Genomic DNA, 13,757 nt, shown 5'->3' on the forward strand with positions numbered 1-13,757 from the left:
CTCAGAATTTAATTAAATTTGTGACTTGGCCTCTGTAGTCATTAGGGTGACTGTATTTTTTCTGCATTTGATTCAATTGACAGGAAAATATGTCCTTTTATATAATTGCAGTTTCTTCTTCTTTTTTTGGCTGTACCCCATGGTGGGAGCCTACTTTCCCAACTGGGGATCAAACCCTGTCCCTCTGGCAGTGAGAGCTTGGAAACCTAACCACTGGACCACCAGGGAATTCCCAATTTCAGTTTCTTTTGTTTGCAAAAAGGAATGTCCATTGGAGTCTGCTGCTTTGCTAGTCAGGCCTCATATGCAAAGGTCAGGATGCAAAAGTCTGAGATGGAAACTTACAGCTCAGAGGGGGTTCCATGAGTCACACAGAAGGGGTAAATCTGTTCCTCTCCCACTAAAAAAATTCTATCCACCTGCATCATGCAGTGTGCAAACATAGCACCCAGGGGCACTCTCCTGCAGGTGAATGATTCAGGACCTAAAACAGGTAAATTATGTGACTTGTTATTAAGTCTGGAGGTGAAGACAATGCAAGTCTGATACAGCACTGTTATTTATGTTTCAACTTCTTTCTGGTTAACTGAATCTTGTTTAGGAGTCAGAGAGGATATCAGGAATTTCTATCTTGATTCACCACTATAATAATCTCTTTTTGTTGTTGTTCAGTTGCTAAGTCATGCCTGAATGTTTGTGACCCCATGGACTGCAGCATGCCAGGCCCCTGTCCTTCACTGTCTCCCAGAGTTTGCTCAAACTCATGTCCATTGAGTCGGTGACGCCATCCAACCATCTCATCCTCTGTCGTCCCCTTTTCCTGCCTTCAATGTTTCCCAGCATCAGGGTCTTTTCCAATGAGTCAGCTCTTGGTATCATGTGGCCCAAGTATTGGAGTTTCAGCTTCAGCATCTGTCCTTCCAATGAATAGTCAGGGTTGATCTCCTTTAGGATTGACAGGTTTGATCTCCTTGCAGTCCAAGGGATACTCAAGAGTTTTCTCCAGCACCACAGTTGGAAAACATCAATTCTTTGGCACTCAGCCTTCCTTATGATCCAACTCTCACATCTGTATACGACTACTGGAAAAACCAGTATAGCTTTGTCTATGTGGACCTTTGTCAGCAAAGTGTCGTCTCTGCTTTTTAATACGCTGTATAGGTTTGTCATAGCTTTTCTTCCAAGGAGCAAGCATCTTTTAGTTTCATGGCTCTAGTCATCATCCACAGTGACTTTACAACCAAAGAAAATAAAATCTGTCACTACATCCATTTTTCCCCATCTATTTGCCATGAAGTGATGGGACCAGATGTCATGATCTTAGTTTTTTGAATGTTGAGTTTTAAGCCAGCTTTTTCATTCTTCTCTTTCATGTTCATCAAATGCTTTCTGCCGTAAGGGTAATAATATCTCTGGGAGGAATCAACAGGTATTTTCCCAGAGTAATAGGCTAAAATGTAACTCCTTTGTCAGCAGTCCTGAATTTAGGTCACAGCTTTACTTTTTAAACTAGACTGACATAAACAAAGTGAGAACAGGAACTGTATTTTACCCAGTGGAAGAGATGGCCATACCCATAAGCTACTTACAAAATACCTCTTAGAAGGAGCGCAGATAAAAATGACCACACTTATTGAGCCCTCAGTGGGTTCCGCAAAGCCTAGATATGGCCAGGTTGGCCCATGTTTCCACTTTAAAAATATAGGAACCAAGTAATGCATCAACCAGGAAAAGAATTCAAAGGCCACCCTCTTTGCTTTCACAGCATCAGTGACATTGCTCACCGTCTACAAACAGATCACTGCCCAGGTTCCACTGGGGGAGGAGTAATGCTGGAGGAGCCACTGGACCAGAGCCGTCCATCTGGAAAAGTTCACGCAGCCCATGGGGTAGCTTCGCCCTACGACTAACTATTAATACTACTTTATACACCTCTTCTCGATCCGTTCACAAGTTTATCTTGGGAACCTTCATGGATTTTCTTTCTTCTCACATTGCCAAGACTTCCCTGAATCTTTCCATCCAAGGGATATTACCTTTTACCTGATAGAAGTTTCTTTATCCACTCTACTCTCCTACCCTAAATATCTGTTTCTTACTTTTTATTTTATTGGAGGATAGTTACTTTATAATGCTGTGTTCGTTTCTGCTATACAATGAAGTGAATCAGCTATGTGTGTACATATATCTGGTCCCTTTTGAGCCTCCCTGCCTCAACCATCCCACCCCTCCAGGCCATCACAGAGCAATCAGCTGAGCTTGCTACACTCTACAGCAGCTTTCCACTAGCTATCTGGCTTACATGTGGTGGTGTATATATGTCAAGCCACTCTCCCAATTTGTCCCCATCTTCCCTCTCCATCTTGTCCACATGTTTGTTCTCTTCATCTGGGTTTCTGTTTCTGCCCTGCAAATAGGTTCATTGGAACCATTTTTATACGATATTTGTTTATTTCTTTCTCACTTACTTTAGTCTGTAGGATAGGCTCTTGGTCCATCCACATTATGTTTCTTTATATCTAGTTTTGCCTCCTTCAATCCCAAAGAAAGACCTACCTTTCTACCTATTTTCATCCATTTGGACAATTCTTATTCAATCATGTCCTCCAGACTCTTCAGTCACTTCCACTGAGTTTTCTTCCTTTTGGCTTTCTACAAAAATGCACAGTAATATCCAGTCCGGGGGAGAAGATACAAACACAGAAGCAAAAGTGAAAAGGTCCAGCTTAGATTATTCTGCCTCACTTGCAGCTTTCTCTCTGACCAGGGGCTCTCTTCATGAACTCTGGCCCTGAGTTCTTGCTGACCAGGTACCTGGCATGATACTTGTCAGTTTATCTCTGCTTTGTATTGTCAGTATTTTTACATGTAACAACCAAGTTACAAACAGGCTCCTTTAAGGGTTGATTTAATGGTTTTTATTATACCTCTTAGCATCCAGTTGAGCTGAGATGAAGGCTATAACTCTAGGTCCTGGAGTCAAGGGGGGAAATTGATACTCTGATTATCTGGACTTAGCAAAGAAAAAATAACTTAGTTTTTTTTTTTTTTTTTTAAATACTAGGATGACTCAGGGAACTAGATCCCACATGCCACAGCTAAAACCCAGTGTAGCCAGACAAAAAAATAAATTAAAAAAAAAAAAAGAACATACATCCTATAACGACTACGTGATTGGGTAATGGAGTACAGGATTAAAATGGAAAGGTCTTTTTTAAGGCCCTAAATCAATTTTGATTAGAGTATAATTGATTTACAGTGTTACATTAATATCTGCTGTGCAGCAAAGTAAATTGGTTATAAATATACATAAACATATGCATATACACATGCATATACATATACATATATGTACATCCACTTTGTTAAAGATCCTATTCCCATGCAAGTCCTCACAGAGTACTGAATAGTACTGAGTAGACTTTCCTGTGCTCCTTATTCATTATCCATTTTATGTATAATAGTGTGTATATATCAATCCCAGTCTCCCTATTTATCCATACTTCCCCTTACCCTCTTCTTTTTAAAACTGAAAGGGTTTTTTCTTTCCATTCATCAGTGTATGCATCTGTGATTGTGTGCGTATTCTTTCCTGGAGGTAACTTTCAAGATCTGAATTTGAGGCCCTTTGTGTGGAAGCTGCAGGCCTTATAGCTTCCCTCAACTGCCCACCTGCTTCCTCCAGGTATCCAGACACCTGGGCAAATGGCCACACATGCCAATAACATGTGATATGCCCACCAAAAAGCTCTCCCCCAGACCTGCTCGGGAGTGGTAGGAAGTCCCCCAGACGACACCCGTTCTTGCTTCCTAAATGTAAGCACAGAACCACTAAACTTCGGGAGAAAATAAAAAACAGAAATAAATAACCTATAGGTTATTAACTTTGGGAAATTTTACAAAGGTTTTATATCCCTAGTTCTTTGTGTCTGCCTCCTGACTCCCTTGGAGAAGGAAATGGCAACTCCAGTACTCTCGCCTGGAAAATCCCATGGACGAAGGAGCCTGGTAGGCTACAGTCCGTGGGGTTGCAGAGAGTCAGACATAACTGAGCAGCTTCACTTCCTTTCACTTTCCTGACTCCCTAGGCTGAGATGGCATCTGAAATTTCTATGAGTATGTCTTCCACGGCGATTCTTCTGAAGTCAAAGCTTGTCACAGCCACTCCGTTATTCTCACTCCATCTTTCATGAAGCCCCCTTGTGACAGGATGTACAGGAAACCATACAGTCCCACACCCACCTCCCGCCATGAAAGCTTGCTCTTAGGTGAGGATCTGCTAAATTCTTACACCTGAACTTACGTGATTGCTAAGGCATGCTTCTCAGTCTTTCCTAGATTTTACAGTTTTTAAAAATTTATGTATTTGTGGCTTTGTTGCTGCATGCGGGCTTTCTCTAGTTGCAGAGCACAGGCTCTAGGGTGAGCGGGCTTCAGTAGTTGCAGTGCACAGGCTGAGTGGTTGTGGGGCAGGGGCTTAATTGCCCCGCAGCATCTGGAATCTTCCAGGAGTAGGGATCGAACCTGTGTCCCTTGCATTGACAGGTGGAGTCTTATCGACTGGACCACCAGGGAAGTCCAGGACTTACAGTTTTAACCAAAGTGCATGCTAAGTCACTTCAGTTGTGTCTGAATCTGTCCGACCCTATGGATCATAGCCTGCCAGGCTTCTCTGTCCATGGGATTCTCCAGGCAAGAATACTGGAGTGGGTTTGCCGTGCCCTGCCTCAGGGGATCTTCCCAACCCAGGGATGGAAACTGCATCTCTTACATCTCCTGCATTGGCGGGCAGGTTCTTTACCACTAGTGCCACCAAAGACTATTTTTAAAGAGGAATAATTGATAATGCAAAGAACTGACTCCCTGGAAAAGACCCTGATGCTGGGAAAGATTGAAGGCAGGAGGAGAAGGGGACGACAGAGGATGAGATGGTTGGATGGCATCACCAACTCGATGGACATGAGTTTGAGCAAGCTCCAGGAGTTGGTGATGGACAGGGAAGCCTGGAGTGCTGCAGGCCGTGGGGTCGCAAAGAGTCAGACATGACTGAGCGACTCAACTGAACTGAACTGAATTGATAATGCACCATAATGCTATATAAAACATAAACTACTATTGCCGACTATTTAGGGGTTTAAACTTCTTACCTGATATTCTTCTGAGTGGCATTTTCAGTGTTGATGTAGAGATCTAAATAGGTGATAACTAGAGTTTTGCTCCTTGTTCCATGTCCTTAATGTATAGAAATAATGAAACGAGGAAAATTCATCCACCTGCTGTGTGGAACAGCATATGATGTATATCTATCTATAAAAGAACGAACATGGTATTCAAGCATTCTTTTGCAGAATACCTAATCCTTCAGGGAGACAAGATACAGTGCCTAGCATTCCTGCTGAGAATTTTAATGATAAACTTTGTTATAGTTTAGTGTTTCATTGGCTTGAGTTTTTGTAATCCTACAAGAAAATTTCCACTTCCACATATCCATTAAATATCTGATGTATTTTCTTGGCCCAAGTTAATGTCTTCCAGTTATATCACCAGCAAACCAGAGTCTGTACTGGACAAATATAGGACTGAGTGTGAGTAAGCTATTAAGTAATTTTAATTACCTTTTACTCTTCTTTGGATAGAGTATATTTTTGAGGAAGCAGAATTGCAGTACCTTAACATTATAGAAATTTATAGAACAAGCACATGGACTTGGCTTATTCATCATAATTGGCAGGGATTCAGTATACAGAATCTTGTAACAACATCTCAGTTTTCTTGCTCTAGTGAATGTCATAATGAGCACATTTACAGCATGAGTTATGTTGAGAGTGAAGAAATTTAAATCTTCATACCACTTTTATACTCTCTCTTCCTGTTTGGTAATCAGATCTTGATTAAGAGGTAGAATTAACACCCAGTAGGGCATCAATGTTTCTTGGCTTGAATCCTCTGCTTATCTTTTCTTTGTCCCTAGGAAAGATAGAGAATGATTTATGGGCTTCATGATTTTGAAACAATACAAAGTATTGAGGGAAGTCCCTGGCAGTCCAGTGGATTAGACTCTGGGCTTCCTCTGCAGGGGGTGTGGGTTTCATACCTGATGGGGAAACTAAGATCCCGCATGCCGTGGTGATGCCAAAAAAAATTATCTGAATGCATATTTGTTGTTTCCTACAAGCCAATTACATCTATTTATAATGGGCATGGCAACCCACTCCAGTATTCTTGCCTGGAGAATCCCCATGGACAGAGGAGCCTGGTGGGCTACAGTCCATGGGGTGCAATGAGTCGGACACAACTGCTTGACTAAGCACACACACACATACAAACCAATTACATCTGTTTATAATATAGAATATAAAAGAAACCTGGATGGGAAAAATAAGTAAATTGCTATCATGTTGTTTTCATTTTGCCTTATTTAAATTTCCCGTTTATAGGGTAATCATTCTCATGCCCTTCATCCATCAGTATCCATTTTTTTAGCTACTGGAATTTTGTCACTTCCTCTCCCAGCAGATTATCTTTAGTGAAGACAACAGTAGGAACGTTTTGCTCTCTATGGACTGCTTTTGCCTATCATCTTGGCAATTCTTCACAGCCTCTCTCTTATTTTATTTATTAAAAAAAAAGTTTATTTATTTCTTTGGCTGCTCCAGGTTTTAGTTGTAGCACATGGGATCCTTGATTTTCATTGTGGCATGCAGGATCTTTAGTTTTGGCATTTGAACTGTTAGTAGCCCCATGTAGGATCTAGTTCCCTGACCAGGGATTGAACCAGCCCTTGCACTGGGAGTATGGAGTCCTAGCCACTGAACCAACAGGGAAGACCCTTCTTATTTTGAAATAGTATTATTGAGATGTGCTTCATATGCCATAACATTCACTCATTTAAAGTGTACAGTTTAGGGGCTTCCCTGGTGCCTCAGTAGTACAGAATCTGCCTGCCAATGCAGGAGACAGGGGTTTGATCCCTGATCCAGGAAGATCCCACATACCTAGGATCAATGAAGCCCGTTCACCACAAATATTGGGGCTGCACTCTAGAGCCCACAACCTGCAACCACTGAAGTCGGCATGCCCTGAAGCCCGTGCTCTGCAACAAGAGAAGCCTCCACAACGAGAAGCCCGCACACCAGACTAGAGTAGTACATGCAGCAGTGAAGACCTAGCAAAGCCAAAAGTAAATAAATAAAATTATAAAACAGTGTGCAATTCAAGGTTTTTTTTTTAAGTATATTCACACAGTTGTGCAACCATAACCACAATAATAATTTTAGAACATTTCAATATCCCCCAAAGAACCTCTGGTAACCATTAATAGCCATTCTTGTTCCTGTTTTCCTCACCGCCGTCCCAGCCCCAAGGGGCCACTAATCTATCTTCTGTCTCTATGGATTTACCTATTTTGATAAATCAAACTGTATGTGCAGTCTTTTGTGACTAATCTCTTTGCTAAGCAAAATGTTTTCAAGGTTCATCCATTGCAGCATGAAGCAGTATTTCATCCCTTTTAATTGTTGGATAATATTCCATTATTTAGATATATTATGTTTTATGTGTCCATTCATTAATCGATGAATATTTGATTCAATCTTTAACGGTGACAGCGTTAAAGAACCCGCCTGCCAATGCAGGAGACATAAGAGATATGGGTCTGATCACTGGGTTGGGAAGACCCCCTGGAGGAGGGCATGGCAACCCACTCCAATATTCTAGCCTGGAGAATCCCATGGATGGAGGAGTCTGGTGGGCTACAGTCCATGGGGTCACAAAGAGTGAGACATGACTGAGAGGCTGAGTACACATGCACACACATATAGATATTAATATATTCTGTTTTATGTATCCATTCATTAATTGATGAATATTTGGGTCTCTTCCACTTTTTGATTACTATAAATTATGCTGCTATGAATGTTAGCACAAAAATGTTTGAATAGATATATGCTACAGTCTATCTTATTTTTTTAAGGATAAGACTCAGAGTGTTAGAACTTAGGCTTCTGATTCCTTATAATAAAGCCCTTTTCCTACTCATTGTATTCCAGAAATTTTAGAAATACAAGTTATTTTTAAAACTCTAGCATCACACATTGCTTCTATTTCTAAACTTGATTTGCATTCAAAATGTAGGAACATGTTTTGAATATTTTTCTCAAAATATTTTAAATATCTTGGCATTCGCCTGTAAATCTCTTCGTAATCCAAATTGCAGATAGGCAGAGATGCTCTCCTTCTAATAATAGTAAGTCTTTGGACTATGTTGCCTGTAACATGATCCTTTTAAATAATAAGTAATTGTGAAGGAATTCTGTTGAGAGTACTTATTGAATGAACCACCCCTTGTTATGAGCCTTAGAATGCTAAGGAAATGAGTGCTATGCAGAACGGCCTGGCTGTAATAAATCAACCTAACGTAAACTATGTCAAATTAAAATCCAGTGCCTAAATGAGCTGTGGTCAAAAGCATGCCACAGTCTCCCAGTACAGAAACTATGGACAGCCAGTAGGTAGCAACCTCCTGGAAAGTCAGCCCTCTGGAAACTAAACCATGGCAGCTGGTGAACAATGTTTTCATTTGTACCCTCCTTCAGGGTGTTGGGCTTCCTCACTGGTTTCTTAGTTCTTCCCACATCTGGTTTATGTCTGCCTCTAGGTCGGCGTTTTGCATACACCTGGCTGTTGGTCAACTTTAGGTTCACAGAATATGAGCATCAAAAGGCACCATAGAAATGATCTAAATCAGTGCTCTCCTTCACCCATTGACATGTTAAAGATGAGACAAATTAGGTCTGCCAGGATTAAATGGACATGAATGTGAGCAAACTCAGGGAGATAGTGGAGGACATGGGGAGCCATTCACGAGGTTGCAAAGTTGGACACAAATGAGCAACTGGACAGCAACAAGGACAACAGGGTTAAAGAACCTGGTGACCTAAACCCATACTATTCTGGATCTCCTAAATTTGAATCCAGGCTAACCCTCCTCCAAGAGAGGGCCCCAAACACGAGAACCGTGATGATCATAAGACACGATGCTTGTGCCTTAGCTGTGAACAATTTCGTTTGTCTTGGCTTAGAATCTGGAGGTGGGATTCTCAAATGTGTCTTGGGAAACTCTGAATCTCTCTGTTCTTACCTTTGAGGGGTTTAGGGTCCTACGCCAGCAATTTCAGTGCGTTTTCTCCACGTGTGTTAACTCTTCCCAGGGGCTGGGTGAGGTGTTTTTGGTTCTGTCCTTGGCCTGAAACTGTGTTATTTGCCTTTATTCTTGTCTTGTTCAGTTTCTCAGTCGCAGCTGACTCTTTGTAACCCCATGAACTGCAGTATGCCAGCCTTCCCTGTCCCTCACCATCTCCAAGAGTTTGCCCAAACTCAAGTCCATTGAGTCAGTGATGCCATCTAACCATCTCATCCTCTGCCACCCCCTTCTCCTCCTGCCCTTAATTTTTTGCAGCATCAGGGTCTTTTCCAATGAATCGGCTCTCCACATTAGGCGGCCTCCATTCTAGTTTTTGGTTTTTTCCCCACCTGATTGAGGAGTGGGCGGTCAAGTACCACACAAGTGGGTTCAGGGGATGGTAGGTAAACTGTGATAGAGAAAGAATCCAAATATTTGGCACAATTACAGGAAAACTTGAGGAAAATTCATATTTTTGGGCAGAACCCATAGTTCCCACTTGGGAAGCAACACCCTTTCCTTCCCTCTCTAGCTATGTCAAGAGCCAGAAAAAGCATTTGGTAAATGCTAAAATGTACTTTCATGTCATCTCCTCCATTGCCAACACCACATTCACTTCTTCTTTGATTCCCTGACTCTCCTGTTATAATGCTCTTCTCTAGAACCAGAATTCTCTCTCATTTTCTTTATGCAAATCTTGCTTTCATTTAAGACCCACTATAAGTGACCTGTGTGTTTTAGTCACTCAGTCATGTCTGACTCTTTGCAACCCCATGGACTGTAGACCATTAGGTTCTTCTGTCCATGGAATTCTCCAGGCAAGAATACTGGTGTGGGGGAAGCTCCAATACTTTGGCCACCTGACGTAAAGAGCCAACTCACTGGAAAAGACTCTTATGCTTGGAAAGACAGAGGGCAGGAGGAGAAGGGGGTGGCAGAGGATGAGATGGTTGGATAGCATCACCAAGTTAATGGACATAAACTTAAAACTCCAGGAGACAGTGAAGGACAGGGAAGCCTTTGGTGCTGCAGTCTATGGGGTCATTAAGAGTCGGACACAAGTTAGCAACTGAATAACAACAAAAATAAGTGATCCACCTTCTGTCACAAAGTTTTTTCTTCCAAGCACCCTGGTCAGTATCACTGCACTATTCTAAATCCCTGCAACATTTAGTTCATACTTTCCAATCACGAGCTCTACTAAACATTGCCTAGTTATCTCTAGACATATCATATATTGAACTCCATTTCTCCAAGGACAAAGATACTTCCATGGGCAGGAGCTTTGCCTTCTGTATCTGCAAAACTTCCAGGATATAACTGGCACAAAAACAGAAGTTTGTAGATGCCAAATACTTCCATTTGCCTCATTTATAATCTCAAGTTCAAGATTAATTGCAGCTACTCCATTTTTATGCGGGAGCACACATATTTTCACCATTCTATAAGATAAGGACTCAAAAGAAAATGCATACAAAGCAGTGTTGATTGGAAGATATTACGTACTGACTGTGTGCCAGGTACTGTGCTGGGTACTGGGAATGCAAAGATACATTGGTCCTGTCCTCAAGATGTAAGCAAGTATTTTCAGTCATGAAGTAGAATATTCTAGGCACAGAACAGCGTAAACCAAGGTACAGAAAGCTAAACATTGTGTGTATGTGTGTATGTGTGTGTGTGTATGCTGTGTTTAAGACTTTTAGCAGCTTAGAGGAAAGAATGGGCCATACAAAGGCAATGGAAGGTTTAAGAATAAATTTAAATAATAAGCTCAGTCAGTAAAGAATCTGCCTGTAATGTAGGAGACCCAGCTTCGATTCCGGGGTCGGGAAGATCCCCAAGAGAAGGATGTGGCAACCCACTCCAGTATTCTTGCCTGGAGAATCCCATGGACAGAGGAGCCTGGCAAGCTACAGTCCATGGGGTCACAAGAGTTGGACACGACTGAGTGACCAAGCACCACTACCTGTTCAGTAAGCATTGCCCTAGGTGTTTCTCTGTTTAAGTCTCTGAGTCAGAAGTTAGCTGTTACTACTTTGGATAATGCTGGAAGACCCACATAGGGAAAAATAGGACATAGAAATTTTTATTAGGATTTTGAATGCGGGAAACTGAAAGACGGAGTATGTTCATTGCAGATGCTAAATAGGCCATGCAGTGTACTAGAGGTCAAATTAGCCAATACAGATTCATGGAAACTAAAGTTTCAAGGAACATGTCTGGACTAAACACACAACACTTTGTGACCAGGTTGGCCAAGGAAATGGACGCAGAAGTGATATGTGTTACTTCCAGAATGAGTGCGTGCGCGCGCGCGCACACACACACACACACACACAGTTGAAATGACCTCTCAGGGTTACCTAATAGAACTTTCAGCAGTGGTGAGAAAGCTCTATACCTGTGCTGTCCAATATGGTAATCACTAGCCAGGCATGACCTTTGAACATTTGAAATGTGGCTGTGTGACTAAGGAACCATATTTTAATTTTAGCTTTATTTTAAATTAATTCAAATAGCCACATGTGGCTAATGGTCACTATATCGCATAGCTCATGTCTAGATAACCAGGCTATATGCGATGGAGTTTTCTGGGTTAAATATAGAATTATATCATTTATTCCATCTCTCTATGTGCTCCAGACTGATGAGTCAAGGAGATGATAAGGATGTGCTGTGGTGAATGACCTTGACCTTTCACATCTCCTTTAGGTATCTCAGTTTCTTCATTGTTAAAATGATAGTAATAATGTCCTCTCAAGGGGATTAGATGAGATACTATATGTAAAGATGCTTTGCAAACTTAATGTACATGAAAACATTTTCTAAACTGCCTAAAGTTATAAAATAGTGGTTCTCAATGGGGATGTTTGGTAAATCTGTGGGTGCCTTTTGCCTTGTCAGATTGATTTATGGACAATACTGTCAAACAGGCATGACCCAGAGAGGCTCAGTTCAATTCAGTTGCTCAGTCATGTCCGACTCTTTGAGACCCCATGAACTGCAGCACGCCAGGCCTCCCTGTCCATCACCAACTCCCGGAGTCCACCCAAACTCATGTCCATTGAGTCGGTGATGCCATCCAACCATCTCACCCTCCATCATCCCCTTCTCTTCCTGCCCCCAATCTTTCCCAGAATCAGGGTCTTTTCAAATGAGTCAGCTCTTTGCATCAGGTGGCCAGAGTACTGGAGTTTCAGCTTCAACATCAGTCCTTCCAAATGAACACCCAGGACTGATCTCCTTTAGGATGGACTGGTTGCATCTCCTTGCTGCCCAAGGGACCCTCAAGAGTCTTCTCCAACACCACAGTTCAAAAGCATCAATCTTCGGCGTTCAGCTTTCTTTGTAGTCCAACTCTCACATCCATACATGACTACTGGAAATACCGTAGCCTTGACTAGACAGACCCTTGTTGGCAAAGTAATGTCTCTGCTTTATAATATGCTGTCTAGGTTGGTCACAACTTTACTTCCAAGGAGTAAGTGTCTTTTAATTTCATGGCTGCAATCACCATCTGCAGTGATTTTGGAGCCCAAAAAAATAAAGTCAGCCACTGTTTCCACTGGTTCACCATCTATTTGCCATGAAGTGATGGGACTGGATGCCGTGATCTTAGATTTCTGAATGTTGAGCTTTAAGCCAACTTTTTCACTCTCCTCTTTCACTTTCATCAAGAGGCTCTTTAGTTCTTCTTCACGTTCTGCCATAAGGGTGGTGTCATCTGCATATCTGAGGTTATTGATATTTCCCCCGGAAATCTTGGTTCCAGCTTGTGCTTCTTCCAGCCCAGAGTTTCTCATGATGTACTCTGCATATAAGTTAAATAACTTATAAGTTAAATAACATATAGGAGGCTAGACCTCCTATAACACTTTTGTATAAAACGTAAAAATTTGGATCTCCCAATGGACACTTATGTAGATGAAAATTCTCCTTATTATTGAACACAGAATTAACTCTTGACAGTAAAGTATCTGCCTGAGATGCAGGAGACCAAAGTTTGATCCCTGCGTCGGGAAGATCCCCTGGAGAAGGCAATGGCAACCCACTCCAGCACTCTTGCTTGGAAAATCCCATGAACAGAGGAGCCTGGTGGGCTAGAGTCCATTGGGTCGCAGAGTCAGACACAACTGAGCGACTTCATTTTCCTTTCCTTTTATATAAACACAAAGCATTTTTATATGGTTTCAATAAACACTGAATCATCTAGGAAAGTAACGTCCATGTAAACTAGGGAAAAAACTTTATTTCACTTAAGAGTTATTTACCATTTCTGAAAATTAACACACAGATGCTAATGTCTCAAATAATAATTGAAACACCTTCTTCAGCTTGTATTTGCAGTAGGGACTGACTTTACTGTGATTAGCTATTTATAAATATATATTTATCTCTGATTATTTCTTGTCTTCAGTGTGGTCTCCACTCATATACATATTGAATTGCATATTACATTAGTATAAATTATTTTCCATTTATTTTTCCTTTATGTTATAGTTCAGGCTGTATATTGATTTTTTGGGAAATTATATGTGTAGCTAGATAGGAATATCATTTCAGGGTAGTAAAAGAG

This window comes from Cervus elaphus, chromosome 6 (assembly GCF_910594005.1).
Source record: "Cervus elaphus chromosome 6, mCerEla1.1, whole genome shotgun sequence".
NCBI lineage: Eukaryota > Metazoa > Chordata > Mammalia > Artiodactyla > Cervidae > Cervus > Cervus elaphus.